This window comes from Pteronotus mesoamericanus, unplaced genomic scaffold (assembly GCF_021234165.1).
Source record: "Pteronotus mesoamericanus isolate MK-2021 breed Mesoamerican mustached bat unplaced genomic scaffold, CSHL_Meso_final contig_24, whole genome shotgun sequence".
NCBI classification, from domain to species: domain Eukaryota; kingdom Metazoa; phylum Chordata; class Mammalia; order Chiroptera; family Mormoopidae; genus Pteronotus; species Pteronotus mesoamericanus.
Genome location: NW_026555100.1, coordinates 19683348 through 19705328, shown reverse-complemented (window position 1 = coordinate 19705328; position 21981 = coordinate 19683348). Strand labels below are relative to the sequence as shown.

Sequence of the window (21981 nt, the reverse complement as noted above, 5' to 3'; positions counted from 1 at the left end):
AAGTTAAAATGTTATACAACAAAAATGAATGAACTATGGATCTATGTATCGCAGACAAGTCTTAGAACAAACATGTTAAGTGAAAACAAAATTATCAGATGGCTACATCAAGTGTGGTACTGTGTATAAAATTAAAAACCTAAACAACATAATGCAAACAATCATATATAATAAGGTTATAAAAGTAAATAGATTTAAATAATAAAATTCAGGACAACTGTTACCTATTTAAGTGAAAGAAATACAATGAAATAGATGAGCACCAAGAAAATGTATACAACACTATTACTGATAATGCAGTTCTCAGTTAAAATTCTGGTACATAGAGCTTCATTTTCTAGTTATATTTTCAAAGATAAAGCTATGTTGTATAATCTTGGGGAGGTTTCACCAATTTCCTTTACAAAATAATGTGAAATCAGCACTAAGAAGACTTAAAGATACCATTGCTATATATTTATCTGATTTAACATATTCTGCCAAGACATGTGTATGCTCTATGTGAAGAAATTTATAAATATTTGTTGAAACACTTTTGAAATAAAAAAGCTTTTCTTTTCTTTTTTAATACTATATTATTGTAAAAATTCAACTATGTCCAGTGTGCTTTAAAAATTAGGACAAATTCTAAAGAGTCTTTTTTCATTATAAAAAAAAAAGACAAACTCATTCCAACAATTATATGGAAGTATAAAAGGGGCAAATAATAGTCAAGAATTACCTAAAAAGGGGGAGAGATTTGCCCTGCTAGGCAAGTTATATAACTGTTCATCTCTATATAATCATGTTTATTCTACATGTGCAATGTTACATACACACAGGTGTATGTATATACATGCATAATGTCACATACACACAGGTGTGTGTGTTCATATACACATGTATGCACACATGTGTGTTTATATATATGTGTGCATATGTGTATATGCACACTTGTGTGTGACATTACACATATGTCTGTGATGTTCCATACATATATAACATTACATTACACACACGCACACACCCACACACTTATAAAAAGAATTATACAGCTCTGTTTATTCCTAAACCATGGACAACATATTTTAGTATTTGCATAAACTAATGAAATATAACACAACGTGTAAAAACTTACACAAGCATGTAATAAAAATATACTTGTAAAATGTAGATATGGCAGAAAAGTGAAAAAATAAGAAGACATTTAAAAACTGTTGAAATTACTGACTGTGCATATAGAAATAAAGCAAATTGGGTGTTTACTTCATATAATACAAAGATGCCAAACCTAGAATTACAGTTGTTGGAATTAAAGGCTTTAGAACATTTATTATATATAAGCAGGTTTCATGAAGGGAAGGCATTCTTGAAATAAATGGTGAGACAGAATTTCTCAGAAAAAATGTTATAGAAAAGAACCAAGTGTTTTATAACTAAGAAATAAAATAATCAGTGGGGCTTGGGGTGGGAGAGGCCTCAGTGGCTCAATGAGTGGGCTGAACAGCAGTATGAAGTCCACAGAAGAATCAGTAAATTTAAAGGTAAATCAATAGATATTTATTCTGAAGAAAAGTCAGTAATTTTTATTAAAGTGAGCAGAACCTTGGAGGTCCATCAGGCACTTTTAACATTCATATCACTAGACTTTTCTAAAGAAGAAGAGAAAGACATTAGTAAACTAAAAACTATTTAAGAGTGGCTGAAAGCTCCCCAAATTTAGTGAAAAATATACATTTCAAAATTTAAAAAAAAACTTCATCAAGCCTCCAACAGGATAAACTCAAAGAATACCACTGAGAGGCATCATAATGAAACCACTAGAAACAGATAAACCTTGAGAGCAACCAGAAAAAAATAAAATAAAACAGGCACATGACACACAAAGAAATAATAACTCAAACAACTGCAAGTTTCTCATCAAATACCAGTGAGACCAGAGGCAGCTGAATAATATGTTAATGTGCTGAAAGAAAATGACTGTCAAGCTAGTATTAATAGTTAGTAAAAATAGCCTCCAGGAATGAACATTAAATAAATACAGTCTCATATGAAAGAAGAGTAAGAAAGCTGCCACTAGTCCTATCCTAAAAGGAAGATCTTCAGTAAGAAGGGAAACGATAATGGAGGGAAATGTGGAACTTCTAAAATGAAGAAAGAACAACAGAAATTATTATCTACTATATATTTTCCTACATACGTAATGTTTTCTCCTAAATTCTCTAAAATATCTCAAATGGATGAAACTAAAAAACACAGCATTTTCTGAAGGGATTTCAATGTAGGTAGATATATGACAACTGTAACACATAGGGAAGAGAACTGAGATTATATGGTTGCAAGGTTTATACATTTTACTTGAAGTGATAAAATACTAACTTTAAGTCAACTGCAAAAGTTAAATATTCATGTTGTAATCTCAAATTAACCACAATTTACAAAGAAATACACTTTTTAATAAAATGCAACAGATAAAATGGAATACTAAGAAAAAGTAGTCAAATAACCAAAAAGAAAATAGGAAAGGGAAACCAGAGAAATAAAAAAAAATGAGAAAAGATAGATCAAAATATGGTAGACTTAAAGAAATGGATCTCAGATGAATTTCTGTTTGTTTGCTTTAATTTAAAAAATAAAGCACATATAAAAACAATCATTTTCAATCATGGGACCTAGCCCAAACAGGTCAGAGGCATTCAATCAGCATGAAGTTATGAGGACACTTCAGTGGCACTGGGTTGAGTTTATGTTCTGATTCTCCAAAGTGCATCAAACATTATATCAAAAAATGAGTAACATCATATGTTTATGTAGAGCTAACTCAAGTCTCACTTTTCCTGGAGAAGTTACCCTGAGGATTCTAGACTATCCTGGAATCCTACATTTATACACTAAAAAAAACCCCAAAAAACCTTAAAGTATATATTATATAATATAAACATAGAAATAATAATCAGATTTACAAATTGTTTTGTTCATCCATGACCTATGCCTCATAAATTAAGAGAGAAAATGGGTCAGACTGCCTGGGGATATACTAGTTATGTGCTCTCAGGCAAATGTTTAAATTCTCAAAACTTCAGTTCTCTCATCTCTAAAATGGAGAAAAGAATATATTCTATTATTGTTAGAAAATGATGAAAGTTAATATATATAAAATGATTATTATAGAGACTAGAACACAGTAAGCGCTCAGTAAATGCTATTTATAAACTCTACAATATAATACACAAATGAAGGAGTAGAGAGTATGACACACACACAGAAAGTAGGGGAGTCCAGTTTCTAACTCAGGTTTTCTTAGCTTCAAAATACTCTCATTTTCTGCTAGCTCCTCATACTGAATCATTATTTGCTGTCTCACAATTTTTAGGCACTGAATAGCCTTGTAGTTAAGAGCACTATGAAGCTGTACTAATGTGGTTGGAAATACCAACTCCACACCTATTGGTTGTGTGAGTTTGGGTGAATTACCATAAGTCCTCACTTAAGATTGTCAATGGGTTCATGGAACTATTGCAAAACCATATATAACAAAATCCATTTTACCACAGACTAATTGATATAAACAAAAATTAAAAGTTCCTAAGGCATCTCATCAATGTTATAATGAAACCATATTATTTGAAGACCTGCTGTACTTATTCTCCCTCAGAAACTCTTGCCTGCAAAATGTGGATCATCTCAACTAAATTGTGTGTGTGTGTGTGTGTGTGTGTGAATTGAATATTTATAAAAGAATAGAACATGCCACATACTTAGTAGGGGTAAAAAAGAATGGTAACTGTTATTATAATTCACCTTTTTCTTTTAGGTATATGTCCAATGTTTATAATTATGTAACATTCATTAAAAGCAAAAATTTTATCTCATACATTTTGTGTCCATCATCACTCTTAATACTTAATACTGGTAGATACATAGCACTTTGTAACTAAATATTATTGATCTGCATCAATAACTTGACTCACTAATACCTGAATCACTAATCCTTCATAAGGACATCAGCTCTCAAAATATTTATTTTTCTTTTTTAACTGTAATGACATCATAGGTTTTTGTTCAATTATTTCCTAAATATAAACATCTGATACATTGGGCCTTAACATAAATATTTTATTTTCTTGAATTCCAATACAAAAAACTGGCATCAGTGCTATTTTCAGTTCTGTCATCCTTCAGTAATGTTCATACTGTCATTCCCTGAAGTCACATTAGCTCAATACTCTAAAATTAGCTAACACATTCCTTAAAAATTTCTGCTTTTCAACAGTGAGGGGAACTTAGGAATAAAAAATAAAGTTTTCTTCAGAATTTAGAGGAGTTATATGCAAGTTAAACATATAAAGATCATTTTAGTTTCACATATATACACACACAAGAGAAAAAAGAACTGAATTACCTACCATCAGTTCTTTCCCCAAGAAATGGCCCATGTGAGAGCTCCTAGTAGTGAAACTGGGTTAGAGGAAAATCTAAAAGTATGTCTAACAAAAGGACCTGGATATGTTAAGTCTAGAGTGAATTATTTGCTACTGGCAGCTATTTCTTCCAGGTGAATCAAGCTTCTCAATAGCTTAACAAGGAACCTGCCAAGAGTGGTAAACTTGACTCCAGAGGAATACATAGAGAAACACTGAAAGAAATGCCTTAAGCTATAAAATCACCTTCTGCCATGGCAACAGTCCAGTTCGTTCATTTAAGATGGCAAAACAAAACAAGATCTTTCTTGTTTCAGTGTATTATTGCATTCACTTTGAGAAAGCCAGGAAATAATAGAGGCTTAGAGAGTTCGAGTACTGGTCTCATTAAAATAACATTTAAGGGGAAGGAAAAGCCTTTAGCGTGAAAAATGCAATAATCACAATGTATAAAAACAGTAACCATCCATTTTACTTAGAGGAAGAAAAGCATAGGCTATAAAATGGTGGCTTGTCAACAACAGATGGGAAAGAATAAACACTAAAAACATAGCCTACGATCCCAACAGATACGAAAAGAAAAGACATGTAGGAATTTGTTATAACTTGCAAAGACTTGCAAATTGCTTTCACATATTTTTTGACAAGAATTAGACAAAGTAAAAACATTTAAATGAGAAGGAATATGGTAAATGGCAGACATGGTTAGACAATGGGGAATATTTGCAGAGGAACCACAAATTTAGAGTTAGGGACTTCCATCTTTGCCATACAAATTCCCTGCCATTCCCCAGGACTACAGAATTACTCCCTAGAGATAGCCAGCTTAAAAGGTACCTGAGACAATTGTTCTTCTCATACCAAACTGACCGGACAAAATAATTCTTCCTTTTTACAAATCTATCACTAGTTTCATGAACTATTACTTTATCCTTTTGAAAGGGTATATGCAGTCCACAAATCTCAAAGAAAGATCAGTGGAATGATAAAATAAATTGCATAGTTTTGTTAAAATCTATGGGACTAACAACTTAAATTAAAAATAAGGGTATATTTTTGCATTCCCACTGGGAGTACACCTCAACAAATTCCTAATTCATGCTTCCACAAATAAGATAGACCATAGAACAGACTCGCAATGAAGTTAGTTTTGTTTTTTCTTATCCTGCTCCAAGCATCACAAAGCTCTCATATGGGTTGCTGTGTTATAAATGTTTCACTTACATGGGCAGCTGCATCTTCCTTAATGTAATGAGTGTATACCAGCCATAAAAATTGCTTGACCGTGGCCTTATTTTTCATGGTTGTTGGTTTGTTTCACAATATGCAAACACATTCCTCCATATTTTATCTCATAGTCTGAGAGAAACTTAATTCTCTGTTTATTTCTTCATTACATAGTCACTGAATCCATTTTTTTTTTTTGCAGAATAAGTTTTCCACATTAAAAATAATACAGTTTTTATCTATATTTGTATTATTTAGCACTAGAATGTTATTTTCAGCAATTCTTAAAGTAATTATCAGCCTTTAGCCTAACAACACCTAAATATGCTGGTCCTACAATAATAAGTATTGTATTAATAAGTATTTACCATAGTAAAAAAGCCTTTGAGAACATTTCCAGTGAAGAATTATTGAGAAATGTTCCTTCAACAAGTGAGTGGTGCAGTAAAATATATGAGAAAATTATTATATTATTCTTATTCGCTGGTGAATTCATTTAAAAAATATTTACTGATTGACAAATATATAATATATACTGTGTTAGGAACGTGCAATATAAATATGAAGAAGGCATGATAAAAGTAGGGAATCAACTCATTTTTTTGAAGGGAATACAAACATACGAGTAAATATTTTCCAAGCAGTGAACTGAATGTAAATAGTAGTTATGGAAGAAATAACTTGTGAGTACTGGTCTGGGAAGGCTTTCAGAAGGTAAATAAAATATTCTTGCAGCATTAGTAGAGTAGTAGTCTTAGGGAAGGATGTTGGAGAACATCCAGGTCTCCTGAAATAAAAATTTTTGAAATGTACCAGCACTAATAATGTGAACTCTAAGTGGGTCACTTCTGTAAGACTCATAATTCATGAAGATATCAGAGTGACACATATAAAGAGTGTCACAATATAATTATCCAGATGTCTTGTGAAATTAGCACAGTGTGACCAAAATGCATCATATAAGTTATTTAATAATTTCTATGCGTATCCGTAAGGATTTTTTATTAAACTGTCACTTACTATATTTTTGCTGAGCAATCACTGATACTTTTAAATATTCTTCTGGTGAAATATGCTGGTGATTCACCGAAGAGAGCACTTACTACTTTTTTCATTATAAGAAGATGGTTTTAGAAGCAGCAATCTTCACATTGTTTTAATTAAATTATAGCATAATTTTAATATGATTAAGGCTTTTGAAATCAAATGCATTATATTTCAATGGAAATTATTCAATTAAACATAAAATGAAGAAAATGAAGAGAATAATATGAAAGGTAAACATTATTATTTGTCACCAGACCTACTTCTGTTTGTTAATTTGCTAACGAACTGTCAAAAGCAGTAAAAGAAGTCTTGTTCTTGATTTTAATTTATGTAATTATTTGGTTAAAGAAGCATTTGATGTTTTTTGTACAACTCAGGGAAATAGGTTGGGATATGGACATTTATTTTATCAGTGCAAACACTTCATGATGTCATATCCCAGCAGAGTTAAAGTAAATATTAATAGTAAATAACATATAGCAAGGTTCAGAAATAATGAGCAAGGGCACTAGAAATTCGCTATTACATTTTCTCCTATATTCAAACATAGATAGTCTTAGTTATGAAAAGCTACAGTATTCAGTGATTTAGGGAAGTTGTTTCTCATTTCCATTAAACAACATCTACAGGTGCCTGAAAATGAAGTTATCATATCACTAGAATTGTTCTATGTGCTCTAGTAAATGTTTCTCCTCACAGTGTGGAGTAGGCATTTCTGTTTAGAAATTTAAGATGCAGTAATGGAAGGGAGTTAATAACCAGGGAGCAGATCACTGTCTTACAATACATTTTTTCTAATTTTTACTGCAGACTGGCCAAACTTTGCAATTAGGAGATATTGTTCAGTTTTATGTGTATAATGAAAATCATGCTATACATTAATAGGATAGCTCCAAAGAGCTGTACCAAAGACCATGAAACTAACCTATCCATACCTAATATTTTCAAGAAGGGTAGGTCAAGATTGAGAGTTTTTCTACTTATGGTACTGGATTATTGGGAGGAGGGCACTCAGGAGGAGGTGCTGGACCGTAGTGGCCTATCAGTCTAACCAGGGGGTGGAGAAGCCCACGAAAGCTTGGGGAGTTCATTGGTCATTTTGAAAAAGCACCTGATCCATCCCAGACCCAAGCTAATATTATCCCAGGGGAACAAAGAAGTGCATGCACTCTCTCTCACTCAAACCTGTGCTCATCCCATGCGCTCACGCATTCTCTCTTCATGCCCATGTGGCCTTGGCAGTCACATGGCCAGCAGCCACACAGACTCTGCCAGTGAAGCAGCCAGGAACAAGTTAAGCTATCTGGTTGGCAACTGAGACCACCCAGGAGGAGGCGCCTGCAGGAGCCAAGGGACTGAGCTTTAACTGAAGCAGAAACTCTGGACAGTGACATTTGTTTGGACCTTGCTGAGGACATGGTTGGACTTTTTCCATGGTGGGATGGACAGACATGGGTCATTGGAAACCCAAAGGGCAGCTTCTATTTCCACCTGAATAAACCATCTTGTCACATCATGACTTCACTTGCATGGGTCCTTGGAAGGCTTTCCTCGCAATACTGTAGAAGAGCCTACCTTCCACTGATAACACTTCCACTGAGTGAACATAGTCAGTGTAAAGAAAACAAGCCATTTTGTGAGTCCTTGTTAGCCCAAGTAATCTTCCTGTCCATCTTATTATATGGAAGGGAACACAGTTGAAATTACCCATTTGGGAGCCTGTGCAAATTGTTGAATAAGCAAAGCAAATATTGCAGACTGTTGCATAAGGTGTCATTCCTGTTTCTTGCTTTTGCCAAGGAGGGTCAAGCCCCCTTCACAAAAGTTGTAAGTATCGCAGAGGAGGTCAACATGCTATAATTTTAAGCTTCAGTTTAAAAAGCACAAAAAGAAATATCTCATTAGTTTAGGAAATTGGAGAAGTATACTCCAAGGACTTTGGGTTTCTAAAGCTCTTTTTTAGAAAATCAATAGCAATATCAGGCAGAACTACACTAAGAGAAATTTCTAAAGCACTTATGGAATCCTTTATCTTTCAATAGAGAGCTTTGATTTTAAGTCCCTGTCCCACTGATGCAATGTATTGATTTTTCTTACCTTTGTTCATGAGGTCATTTTATTTTTATAAGTACCACTACAATGTGTCCATCAACTTAGGAAAAAAGGGTGACTATACAAACCACAGTCCACAAAAATCTTCACTTTGTAAAAATATAAAAGAATATACAGTTGGCCCTCTGTGTCCATAGGTTCCTCATGCATGGATTCAACCAACGGTGGATCAAAATATTTTTTTTAAGTGTTACACTGTTGCTGACAGGTGCTATGTGGTTAGGTCTAGTATGGTTGCATCTGCACTGAACATGTACAGACTTTTTTTCTTGTCATTATTGCCTAAACATTATATAGTATTAAATCTACTCGCATAGCATTTATATTATATTAGATATTAAAAGTAATCTAGAGATTATTTAAATTATACAAGAAGATGTGTGCATGTTACGTGCAAATACTATACTATTTTACATAAGGGCATCCTTGAATTTTCATATCTACAGGGGTTCTGGAACCAATTCCCTGTGGATACCAAGGGATGACTATAATCTATGCTTTCACACTTTATGACCATTGTATATTTATAACTCACAAGGTATTGTGTCATTGAGCTAGTAAAGGAATCACTACTTTTGTTGTTACTCCAGGACCAATAGCAAGGCAGATGCAATAGTTAAAAAAAGAGAGAGAAAGTCTAGATATTAAAGGCAAGTTGGTTGATCTAAGCCCTACTTTTCTCTTCACCAGTGGTCACAACTGAAGTATTATGCAATTTCAATGCAAAAAAAATATTTTGATTTATAGTTTAAAGAGTTAAGATAGTTCTGATCCACTTATGTAAAAACAGATAAAAGATTTGCAAGACTCTAGCCTTAATAACCTTTTCTAAAATTTATTTTATTTAAAATTTTTATAAGTCTATACCCACAGGATACATTTCTCTGAGATATAACTTATTTTTAAACCATTGTTTTCAAGAACCAAGATATTTAACTAAGCCCTGCCCTGCCCTTTGCTTCAGATCTTTGTTCTTGTTCTTTTTCTCATGACCAAACTATGAGACTATAATATAATTCATACTAACAGCCAGAAGGTAAAGACAGGCTCACTCTTTAACTGACCTTCCTGTTCTCTGGTGGTCTTCCTCTAGGACCTTCAACACTGTACTGATATTTGTTATGTCTTCAAAGAGGTGTGCTATGAAGATCTTCTTAAGAAGCATACTTATGCAATGACCACAATTTAAAAACATATTATTAGCATTTAAAAAATACAGTCAATACAATATTGAAGGATAAGAACAAACTTGGAGGATTGATGCTATTTCACTTAATAATCAAGACAGTGTGGTATTGGCTACAGAACAGACAATTGGATCAATAGAACAAAATAGAAAGCCCAGAAAATAGATCTCCACGAACCCACTTAAATGATCTTTAACAAAGAAACAGGGTCAATATAATTGGGCAAAGACAGTCTTTTCAACAAATGGTGCTGAACTACTGGACATCCACAAGCAAAAATAAATAAATATAAAAGACTCTAGACATGACTTATTCCCTTCACAAAAATTTTTTCAAAATGGATCACAAATCTCAATGTAGAATGTAAAACTATAAATCTTCTGGAAGACAATAGGAGAAAAACCGATGACCTTGGGTATGGCAACAATTTAAATACAATCTAAAGACATGATCCATAAAAGAAATCATTGATAAGCAGGACTTCATTAAAACTAAAAACTTCTGCCTTCTAAAAGACAATGTCAAATAAAAAAGAACATCAGACACAGGCTAGGAGAAAATATTTTCAAAGAACACATTTGATAAAGTACTGTTATCCAAAATATACAGAGAATTCTTAAAATGCAAAAATAATGAAACAAACAAGTTTTAAAAAATGGGCAAAAAGCCGTAACAGACACTTTAACAAAGAAGATATGCAGATGGCAGACAAGCATGTGAAAAGACACTCCATATCCTATCAGGGAAATGTAAATTAAAACAACAATGAGGTAGCACTACATACCTATAGGAATGACCAAAATATCGAACACTGGTAATGGCAAATGCTGGTAAGGATATGGGGTAACAGGAACTCGTTTTTTGTTGGTGGGAATGCATAACAGTACAGCCACTTTGGAGACAGTTTGGCAGTTTCTAATAAAACTAATCATACTTTTAATATGTGATCCAGCAATTTTGCTCCTTGGTGTTACCTGAAGGAGTTGAAATTTTATGTTCACAAAAAAACCTGCATCCAATTATTTATAGCAGCTTTATTCAAAATTGCAAAAACTTGGAAGCAACCAATATGTCCTTTAGTAGGTGAATGGACAAATAAACTCTGCTATAGCCAGACAAAGGAATATTTTTCAGGACTAAAAAGAAATGAGCTATGAAGCCATGAAAGACATGGATGAACTTTAAATGCATATTACTAAGTGAAATAAGCCAATCTGAAAAAGCTATGTACTACTGTATGACTCCAACTATATGACATTTGGAAAAGGCAAACAATGGAGAGAGTAAAAAGATCTGCCAATTGGGGAACATTGAGAGAAACAAATAAGCAGAGCACAAAGAATTTTTAGGCAGTAAAAATACTGGGCATGATATTATAATGACAGATATGTGGCATTACATGTTTTCCAAACCCACAGAATACACAACATCAAAAGTCAAAGGGGAATGGTCAAACCAAGGAATATGTATGAAGGACACATGGATGGAGCCAAGGTGGGGTCCCCCTTGAGGAAGGGTGGTGGGGGTGGGCGGGGCAGGGGAAAGTGGTGGCGGGAAAATGGAGACAAATGTATTTGAACAATGAAAAGAAGTTCTTAATATAAACTATGGATTTTGCATGATTATGATGCATCAATGTAGGTTCATTAATTGTGACAAAAGTACCACTCCGGTAGAATATATTGATAATGAGGGAGACTATGTATAGGTAGGATTGGGGGATATATGAGAGATTGCTGCTCCTTTCTTTCAAATTTGCTATGAAACTTAAACTTCTTAAACAAAATAAAGTTTCAAAAAAGTAATAGTGCTGCAATACATTTTATTTATATAAAATGTACCCAACTTTTCTGATATTTTGTTATAGTGCTAATATTGATTGAATTATTTTTCCTTTAAATTCTTACAATGGAGCCCAACTTACTTGCCTCAGAATATGACTATACTTGGAAACAGAGCCTTTAAAGAAGTGTTAAGTTTAAATGAGGCCCCTAGGGTGAGCCCTAAACCAATCTGACTGGTGTCTTTATAAGAGGAAATCTGGGCTCATAAAAAAGAAACACCAGGGATTCATGCATACAGAGGAAAACCCATGTAAGGATACAATGAGAAGATAGATATCTGCAATCCAAGGAGAGAGGCTGCAGAAGAAACCAAATCTGCCAATACCTACCATTCAGAACTGTAAGAAAAATTACATCTCCATCATTTAAGCTACCTAGTCTACAGTATTTTATTTAGGCAGCCCTGACCAGCCAATACAGGTGCATTTCCAGAGGTGATACCACTGCATCAAACCTTTGAACTTGTGAAATTCTTTACCAGAAAAAGCATAAAGATTTCTGTTTTATTATATACTCACAAAAATAGTTGTTTATGTGTTAAAAAGAACAAAAAATGAAGGAAGGGCAGGATGAAGGGAGAGAGATGGGAGGAAGGGGAGAAAACAAAAGCTTTGCTTTAAAAATAATTTCTAACTATGAATAGAGTCAAACATCTATTATACAAGATTCATCTTTCATCTGATATATTTGTTCTATTTTATAATGTAGCCCAAAGCAATTTCTTTTCCAATAATGAAGAACAGAATACCTACAGGTTACTCATAAAAGAACATAGGGTAAGAATTTATACAGATTTCCCTGCCTAATAATTCCAATCTACAGAATTTACAGTGTACGTCAGAATGGTAATAAATATTATATTAGCCTTTGATAGGAATTTCATCAGGCATTCAGGTAAGACTTTCCTGTTCAAGAATAACCAGAAGTAAATAAACATATAAAAGAACGCCTCATATTACACTGTACTAAACTGTGATTAGTTCTTCCTCAATACTAAGAGCATAAGAAGAATTATCACACTTATATTCTTGCATAAAATCCTATGGTATGAGACAGTAAAGTAGTAGAAAAAGGGGTAAATAACTAGCTAGGAGTAAAACCTTGAAGGTAGAAAAGATGTTTGACAATATAAGCAAACTGATTTGTGTAATAATGGATGTTGCTATTTCTCATTTTCTTAATATGTCTCTCAAGTGCTTATAACATTGCTTATAACATAGAACTGAACCTGGCAGTAACATGTTATACTGGCAATGTAATACAATCTCTAATTTTACAAAATCAATAATGGAGTAGACATACTTAAATGAGTCTTTAAATTTCAAGAGGCTTGCTTGAGGGACAATCTTTTTACAGTCAAAAACTGATAGAGGCTGTTAACATATGTAACTATGGGAAATGAGTTTGTGTTATACAATATTAGAACTAGATGTACTAGAAGATGCTATACTGTTAGACTATGCTAGTCCAGAGGCATGTCAATCATATGACTTTGTGTAGCTTCACAGATGTAATAAAGGAAATTAATTTTTATTTTTAAGGTGATACCCAAGAGTAAAAAATTTATATTATTTTTGTTATTTTATAAAGTTGAAATGAGGTTTCCAAATGATAAGTATTGATTTACAGTGTTATTGTTTTATACAACTGTAGTTAATTTTAATTCTATGCTAATAGGATAGCATTGTATCAACAGCCTCTTCTTAAATTCAGCTCAGATTATGTTCATATTAGAGCTATATATCGCATACTGTTTATAGCTCTATAGATAACTTATGTGTTTAATCAACATTCAGCAAACAATTTTACATGAAATAGTTTATAAGATATGTGAATAAAGGGCTCTATAACCTAACAAATTTAGGAGATTCTGGATACAAGCATTTGCGACAGCATAGATGGACTGGGAGACTACAATGCTAAGTGAAATAAGCCAGTTTGAGAATCACAATTACCATATGATCTTGCTTATATGTGGAATCTAATAAACAAAATAAACTTATGAACAAAATAGAAACAGAGGCATGGATACAGGAAACAGATTGACAGCTGTCAAGAGGGGAGGGGTGAGATTAGATGAAACAAGATGAAGATATTAGACAAAGGACATATGTGCATGAACATGTATCTATGTTCACAGACTCACACAACAGTGTAGTGACGACCAAAAGGAGGCGGGTTGGGGGTGGGTGGAGGTGGGCGAGGTGCGGGGAGATGGGGACATCTCCAATACTGTCAACAATAAAAATAAAATTTACCAAAAAAACCCTTGAGCAGTTGCTCTTTTTCCTTGAAGAAATTCTCAGAACCATTTATGTTAAAACGTGCTAGAAATCCCAAAGAAAGGTCTAGGTTTTTCAATATTTGCCAACGCTCAGATTGGTAATCTTAAAAATTATCAAATGACATGCGGTTTCTATTCCTATAGTATCATTGTAAAACACCTCTCCCCACACACAAACCTAAAATTGTGTTCCATTGGTAATATCTAGGAAATAGATCTAAATTTTAACAATTCTGTCTTCATACCCACTATTATTATTCCAGTTCTTGTTCTATTATTTTATTGCTACTCTGATATAATAGCTCTGCAAATCTCCTCCCACTGAACACAATTTTCCCCACAAATTATCTTTCCAAAATCAAATTTTATCATGTATGCTTTGAAACCTTCAAGGGAAAGTGTCAGAATAGCAACTGATATCCCTGCCTCATGGCCTCTATCATCTTCAGCAGTAGCATCTCCCCATACCCTCCCCTTAATCAACCCCTTAGTTTGGTCCCTTGTGTTTCTTCATGATTCTCTAACTACACAACTTCCATGCCCTTGTGCTGAAACATCACTCTCTCGTTTCCTCATATGTCAAGGGTTAACTGAAATGTAACCCTGGGATGCCTTTGTTTTCATCCCTCCTTTTGAATTAATTTTAAACAATGTCCTCTGGAAGTACTTTATACTTATTTTTATCATAAAATGCCCCACAGAAGTACAAGTGCCTCTCTTAGCACATTGTCAGCAGATAGGATATTTTAGAGAAAAGTGATATTTTTAAAGAGCATACAGTTCATTATGCTTTTTTTTTTTTTTTTACTAATTCTATTACAAGAACATACCCCTTATTTTTAAATTCTAGTTTCACCTACTGTCATCTATACTTTGAGATTACTCTCGATAGAAGGCAAACTTAGGCTGTGTAACTGGAATAGAAGACCTGGGTATTGAAAGTAAGGGAATGAAGAATAAGTAAGACTGAAGTTATAATCATACTAGCTTGATTATTTATCGGGTGTTTACTGCCTACTAGGCAACTTGCTAAGCACTTTATATACACTATCATAGTCATAAAATATAGGAAGACATAAAACCACTAATAAAAGATGAAAAGGGCATCTTATTTAGACTTCATAGTCCAGGTACTACATTCACATAACCAAATGGAGTTTTGAGCTTTAACCATGTATCAGGTACTATTCCAAGAGATAGTGATGTAAAAAAGAATAAGTAATTCCAACTTACATAGAGCACACAAACGTATGCTACGTGAAGGTTGTTGTATAAGAGGTCCATAAACAAATGACCCAAATGACCAAAGAAGCTGTTATGGCTAAATTGAGTCCCCTCCAAAAAATAATTTCATGTCCTAAACCTCAGTGCCTCATAACATGGCCTTATTTGGAAATGAGGTCTTGCACATGTAATTAGCCAAATTAAGATAAGAAATAAGATGGCCTCCTCACCCAGCATGACTTGTGTCTGTACCAGAAAAGAAGAAATAAAAGACACAGTATGCAGGTGAGAAAAAACACAGGGTGGTGGAGGCAGAAACTGAAGTGCTACACCTGCAAACCAAGGAATACCAAGGATTTTTATAAAACTACCAGAAACTAGAAAAAGACAGAAAAGCATTCTCCCCTACAAATTCCAGAGGGAGCATGCACTGCCCACACTTTGATTTCAGACTTCAAGCCTCCAGAACCATTAGAAAATAAATTTCTGTTGTTTTAAACCACTCAGCTTGTGGTACTGCATTATAGCAGTCCTAGAAAACTAGCACACTAAGCTCACAGAAGGCTAATATAAAATTTCCATATTTGAGCTAACTTATGAATTTGCACTCAAAAGAACACTATTAGTTTTCCATGAAAAACAGACCTTCTGGTTAGAAAATGAGTGGAGAGCAATTTGTAGAGCAGGTAATTGGTTTGTTTGACAAAGCTTGGTTCACTTAATGATATTAAAATTATATTTTATTTTTGTGGACGTGCAACCCTGCCCAAGAATATGACCTTCAATTCAGAAGATAAGAGATCACCAGTAATATCACATTAAGTACTTGTGCTGTACCTCCTGTTGTTTATCAGTCATGTTCAGGCAACCTAGTATTAACAACTAAATTATCTTACAGTAATTGGCTTTAAATATTTTAACCCTCATCACAACTCATTGGTTACTAACACAAAATTTCATTTCACTGTATCACTGTATAGCAACTAGAAATTATGTTGGGCACTAAAGAGTATATTTACTTCCAAGTACTCATTACCATGTATAAGCTCTGTCAATAATTACAAATACTCAGTAATTGAACCATGTAAGCCCTGTGTTAGAAATCTTTCCCCAAAATGCCTATTTCCATGCCTTTCCACTTTCCTTGTAATGTGTAGGTCAGTTCAGATGGTTTTGTTCTGCATTTCTGTTTGGAAATGTTTTTATTTATAATTTCTCTCTCCCCAAATGTGTTTTCCCATACAGGAATTCTGATGCTTGTTTTGCCAGTAACGGGTAAGTATTTTTAAAGGAGGACTGTCATGGAAGTAGGACAGAATGAAGATGCTGGGCATACATTTCTAGGTAACAACCTGTGTTACCAGGTTGATCATTTTATCTTGTTCAAGAGATTAGGCCCTGACGTGCGGCTCAGTTGGTTGGGCGCCCTCCCACAAACCAAAAGGCTGCCCGTTCAATCCCCGGTCAGGGCACATGTCTGGGTTGCAGGCCAGGTCCCTAGTGTGGGGTGTGCGAGAAGCAATGGATTGATGTTTCTCTCATACCTCAATGTTTCTCTCCCTGTCTTTCTCCTTCCCCTCCCAAAAATAAATAAATAAAACCTTTAAAAAAAGAGAAATTCCAAGGATTAGTCTGTTTAAGAAAATGAGACACCCTAATCCTTTATTTGAGGAATGCTATTATCAACATTTTCATTGCTTTTGATTACCTGTCTGATATATTTACCAAAGTGTTGCAAACCTTCCTCTTTCCCTTCTCAAATATTCACACTGATTTGTACCATTAATAATCATTTTATCTTTGTGATCAGAATTTCAATAGCACATTTTCTTTCCCACAGTTTCAGGTATATGGGAACATTTTAAAACTACTTTATTAGGTTCAGTCTAAAGAAGTTTAACAGTTTTTTACTTTCCAGACTAAAAAAACCTTCATTTTCTTTACCTTGCCATTAATCAATACAAAAACATATGGTACGTGTGGGTGGGCACTAACTGCTTGATGACTTTTATACAATTCTTAGAAACCAATTGACATTTTGTGTTATTTTTCCTTCTTGTTTATAATTTACAGTAACCTTTTGCTTTTTGACTTTTTTTTGGTTTTATTTATAAATTTGCTTATATTTCTGAATAGTGCTAGTATGCTTCACTTGCAGTTCCTAAACTATAAAGTACTTGTAATGAAACAGAAAGCAAATTCTTTAAATAGTATCGCATCAGCACCCATTTTAGGTTGACATTTTATAACATGTTGCTTAAAATTGTCCTATGTTCTTTCATCTCCCCCAAAGCACCAAAGGTGAAATTAAAACTTGCCAAATTTAAATAAAGGCATAATTGAAAACATTTGATTTATTTCCATCTAATCATGGCATAAGGGAGAGGCACACCTTGTAAAATTTCTTACTCTTCGTTTCTATCACTTCAATCTTACCCTTTCTTCATTTACATAAATGGAAACTGGGGTTCATATGTAGATCCCTTCACTCATCATAATGCTTTAGACATACATCTACTTTGTTGCCATGTATCAGTACATTATTCCTTTTTACTGCTGAGTAACATTCACCACCTGATGGATAGTTGCATTATTTCACATTTGAGGCTAGTAAGAATAAAGCTGGTAAGTTTACAGATGAACAGGTCAGGTTTTGGAGGTGTTTTTGAGGGCAAGGGAAGAAGAGGAGGCATTAGTGTATATTAGCTATTACAGACCGGCAAAATTATGTTCCAAAGTAGATGTACCGTTTGCATTCCTAAAACGTGTGACAGGTCGAGTTGTTAAAGATCCTTGCCATGATTTGGCATTCCTAGTCTTTAAATTTTAGCCATTCTCGTGGTGCATAGTAGTCTCATGGATTTAATAGCTATTTCTCTAGTGACTAAAGATGTTAAACATCTTTTCTCTACCTATTTCCAATCTACATATCATCTTTGGCAAAGTCCTGTTTAAATTCATTGTCTTCTTATTGTTTTTCTTTTTATGGAGTTGAAAATATTCCTTGTATATTTGGATAAAAGACCTTTCACAGACATATGTTTGACAATCATTTTCTCCCTGTATGTAGATAACTATTTCATTTTCTTAACAATCTTTTTATTTTTTTAAATATTTTATTTATTTATTTTTAGAGAGAGGAAGGGAGGGAGAAAGAGAGAGAGAGAAACATAAATGTGTGGTTGCCTCTTACATGCCCACCACTCCCTACCCCCTGGCACCAGGGAGTGATCCAGGCATGTGCCCTGACTGGGAATCAAACCAGTGACCCTTTGGTTCTCAGGATAGCATTCAATCCACTGAGCCACACCAGCCAGGTCTTAACACGTCTTTTCAAAGAGGAAAGATTTTGACGTGGATACAGCTCAATTTATCAATTTTTTTGTTCGTACTTTTCTGTTTTATTAAACATTTGCTTAACGCATAGTCATTTACTTTATATATTTTTTCTCCTAGATATTTAAGTTTTAATCCCATCATTTAAGTCTATGTGTTACTTAGAATTCATTTTTAAATATGGCATGAAGTATGGGTCCAGATAGGTGCTTGTTTTATTTGTTTTTATTTTTTTATGTAGCTATACAATTTTCTAATGCTATTTGTTGAAAATATTATTTATTGTTTCACCCATTGATTTGTCTTCCTTTCTTTATAAAAATAATGTAATTGACTCAATCTAAAGGTTAAACTATCACTGTGTGCCTTTGAATAATATCATACCACTTTTTGTATTGCATGAGGTTAATAATTTCTTTTTTTCCCTTTATAATATTTTGTAATATATTTACTTGTACATATTTATATGCCCATAATGCATTGTTATTATATACACATTAAACATCAAAATATTTTAAAACAAAAATATGAAAAAAATTATGTAGCCTTCCTATTTATGTCATTTGTTTCCCTTACTTGTATAGATTCAAATATTTGCAGGTACCACTTTGCTTCTCTCTGAAGAATTTCCTTTAAAATTTACTTAGGAATTGATCTGCTGGTAAAAAGTCTTTCTACTTTCTAATTCTAAATTGTATAAGATTTCGATGTGTCTTTGTTTTTGAAAAAAATGAAACTTTTTCTTAAAAGATAGAAATTCATTGTCTCATGGCTGCATTGCCTCTGACAAGATATCCAGTGTCATTCCTACTTTTGTTTCTCTATATATAATGTTTCTTTTTGAGATTTTTGTTATCACTAGTTTTCAACATCTTGATGGTAAAATGCCTCGGTGTGATATTCTTCATGTTTCCTTTTTCATGGGTCCTTTGAGTATTTTAAATTTGTGGGTTTACAGTTCTCATAAAATTGTATATAACTATAGCCATTGTCTCTTCAAATGGTTTTTATTCATCCCTGTCCCTACCCCTTTCCTGAGAACCCAACTACACAGATATTACACAAATATTAGATATTAGACTTCAGTTGTTGTTTTCCTGGAACTCACTAAGGTTCTGTTCAGATTTTTTTCCAGAATTTTTTCTATCTGTGATACATTTGGGTAGATTCTAATGTTATATCTTCAAGTTCCCTATTTGTTTTTTTTTTTAATTTAAATTGTCTTATCTATTTTTTCTCTCATACAAAGCATTTCCACTAAAAGTAGTTCTCTCACTTTGAGTTGGGTTGTTTTCATATCTTGTAATTTTCTCTTCATCATACTTTTTGCTTTTCTGGACCTTCTTAAATATTTAAGTATACTTATAAAAACATTTTAATGTCCTTATTTCAAAATTTTTAGCAGCTCCATCCTCTCTAGTTCTGATTGATCTTTCTCCTGGTTACAAGATATATTTTTCTGCTCCTTGCATGCCTGAAAATGTTTGCTAGAATAACACATTTTGAATTTTAAGTTTTGTTTTTCTTTTTCTGTTTATATTACTTCAATTTGATTTCAGTTATGCTCTTGAATATAGTTAGGTTGCCTCAAATTAGTCTAATCCTTTAAATTGTTGTTTTTAACTTTAACCTTAATTATTGTGGGCTAAACTTGACGAGGTTGGGCCTAGAACAGTCTTTAGTGTAAGGGTAGTTTGCTTTTCTTTCTAAGGACTCTAATGATCGGTGCTACTTTTCTAGGGCTGCTATAAAACACTATCACAACCCGGGTGGCATAAAACAATAGAAATTTATTCTCTCGCAGTTCTGGAGGCTAGAAGTGAAAAATGAGGTGCCATAAAGGCCATGATCTGTCTCCTGGACCTTTCTGATTGCTGCAAATCGTATCATTCCTTGGCTTGCAGCTGCGTAACTCCAATTTCTCTTTCCATCATCACATGGCCAATTTCCCTCAGTGTGTCTATGTTCCCACATGACATTCTCCACTTTATGTGTGTTTGTCTCTGTGCCTTTTCTCCTCCTCTTATAAAGACACCAATTGTATTGAATTAAGGACCCACTGTACTCACAATAACCTAATCTTACCTTATACCTTGCTATATCTCCAAAGACCCTGTGTTCAAATAAGGTCACATTCACAGGTATCAGAAGTTATGGCTTCAGCATAACTTTTTGAGGGACACAATTCAACCCACTGCACAGTTGTTCCGTGTGCTCGGAGGTCTTTGCACTCTGACCAGTGTGATATAGGCAAATTTTGGGTATGTGTGATATACAGAGACTTCTAACTATTTCTTTCTATAGTTAGGGTTGCACCCTGTCTGACTACAACATCCAGAAGGAGTCCACCCTGCACCTGGTCCTGCGCCTCAGACAGGGGATGCAGATCTTCGTGAAGACCCTGACTGGCAAGACCATCACCCTGGAGGTCAAGCCCAGTGACACCATTGAGGATGTCAAGGCCAAGATACAAGACAAGGAGGGCACCCCCCTGACCAGCAGCGGCTGATCTTCGCTGGGAAGCAGCTGGAAGATGGGCACATCCTGTCCAAGTACAACATCCAGAAAGAGTCTACTCTGCACCTGGTCCTGCGCTTGAGGGGAGGTTTCTAAGTTTCCCCTTTTAAGCTTTCAACACATTTAATTGCATTTTCAATAAAGTTGTTGCATTCCAAAAAAAAAAAAAATTACCTTTACCTGGCATTGGTAGTTGCCTGGACCACCTGCATAGATCAGTCCTAAGAACCGGACTTAAAAGAATTCCTGTGCAAATCACTGGAGTTCTCTGTTCAGTCTCCTTCACATTCTACTGTCTGAAACTCTAGCTGCCTTGGCTCCTCAAACCACACTTCTTCTCCAGCTCAGTAAGACTGCCAGGCACCATTTGGGTTATCACTTTGTGTAACTGTGTAGCATTATGCTGGGGAAGTGGAAGAGGTCTATTCATTTACTTCCTTCCTATTTGCTTCCTATTTGCCACTTCCTATCATCTTTCGCTTCGCATTGGTCAGTGTTCCAGACCATCCCCTCCCTGACCCTCTATCATGACCCTCATTTATGCCCCCCACACCCAAAGCCACGTAGCACACACCCTGCAGTACCAAGTACATGGTTTGCCTTCCTAGGAAACCCCACACCCCACTCACCCGTACCAAGCTCCGGTTTCAGTCTGTGGACATCCCTCAGGGTGCTCAAAAGAGAACATTTTCTAGGTGCTGGACTGGGCCAGAAGGAGCAATACCCTGAGGCATCCAGGGGAAGGACTGAAGAACACACAGCGATGGTATCTTGGGCCAAAGTCGATATACCTCGCAGCTGCC

The 21981-nt window shown here is 34.4% G+C and overlaps 1 pseudogene; it reads left to right on the top strand.

Annotated features, from left to right (window-relative positions):
- LOC129069741 (RING finger protein 10-like) overlaps window positions 1-21170 on the top strand; it is a 187468-nt pseudogene extending 166298 nt beyond the window's left edge.
- The last annotated feature ends 811 nt before the right edge of the window (window positions 21171-21981 follow it).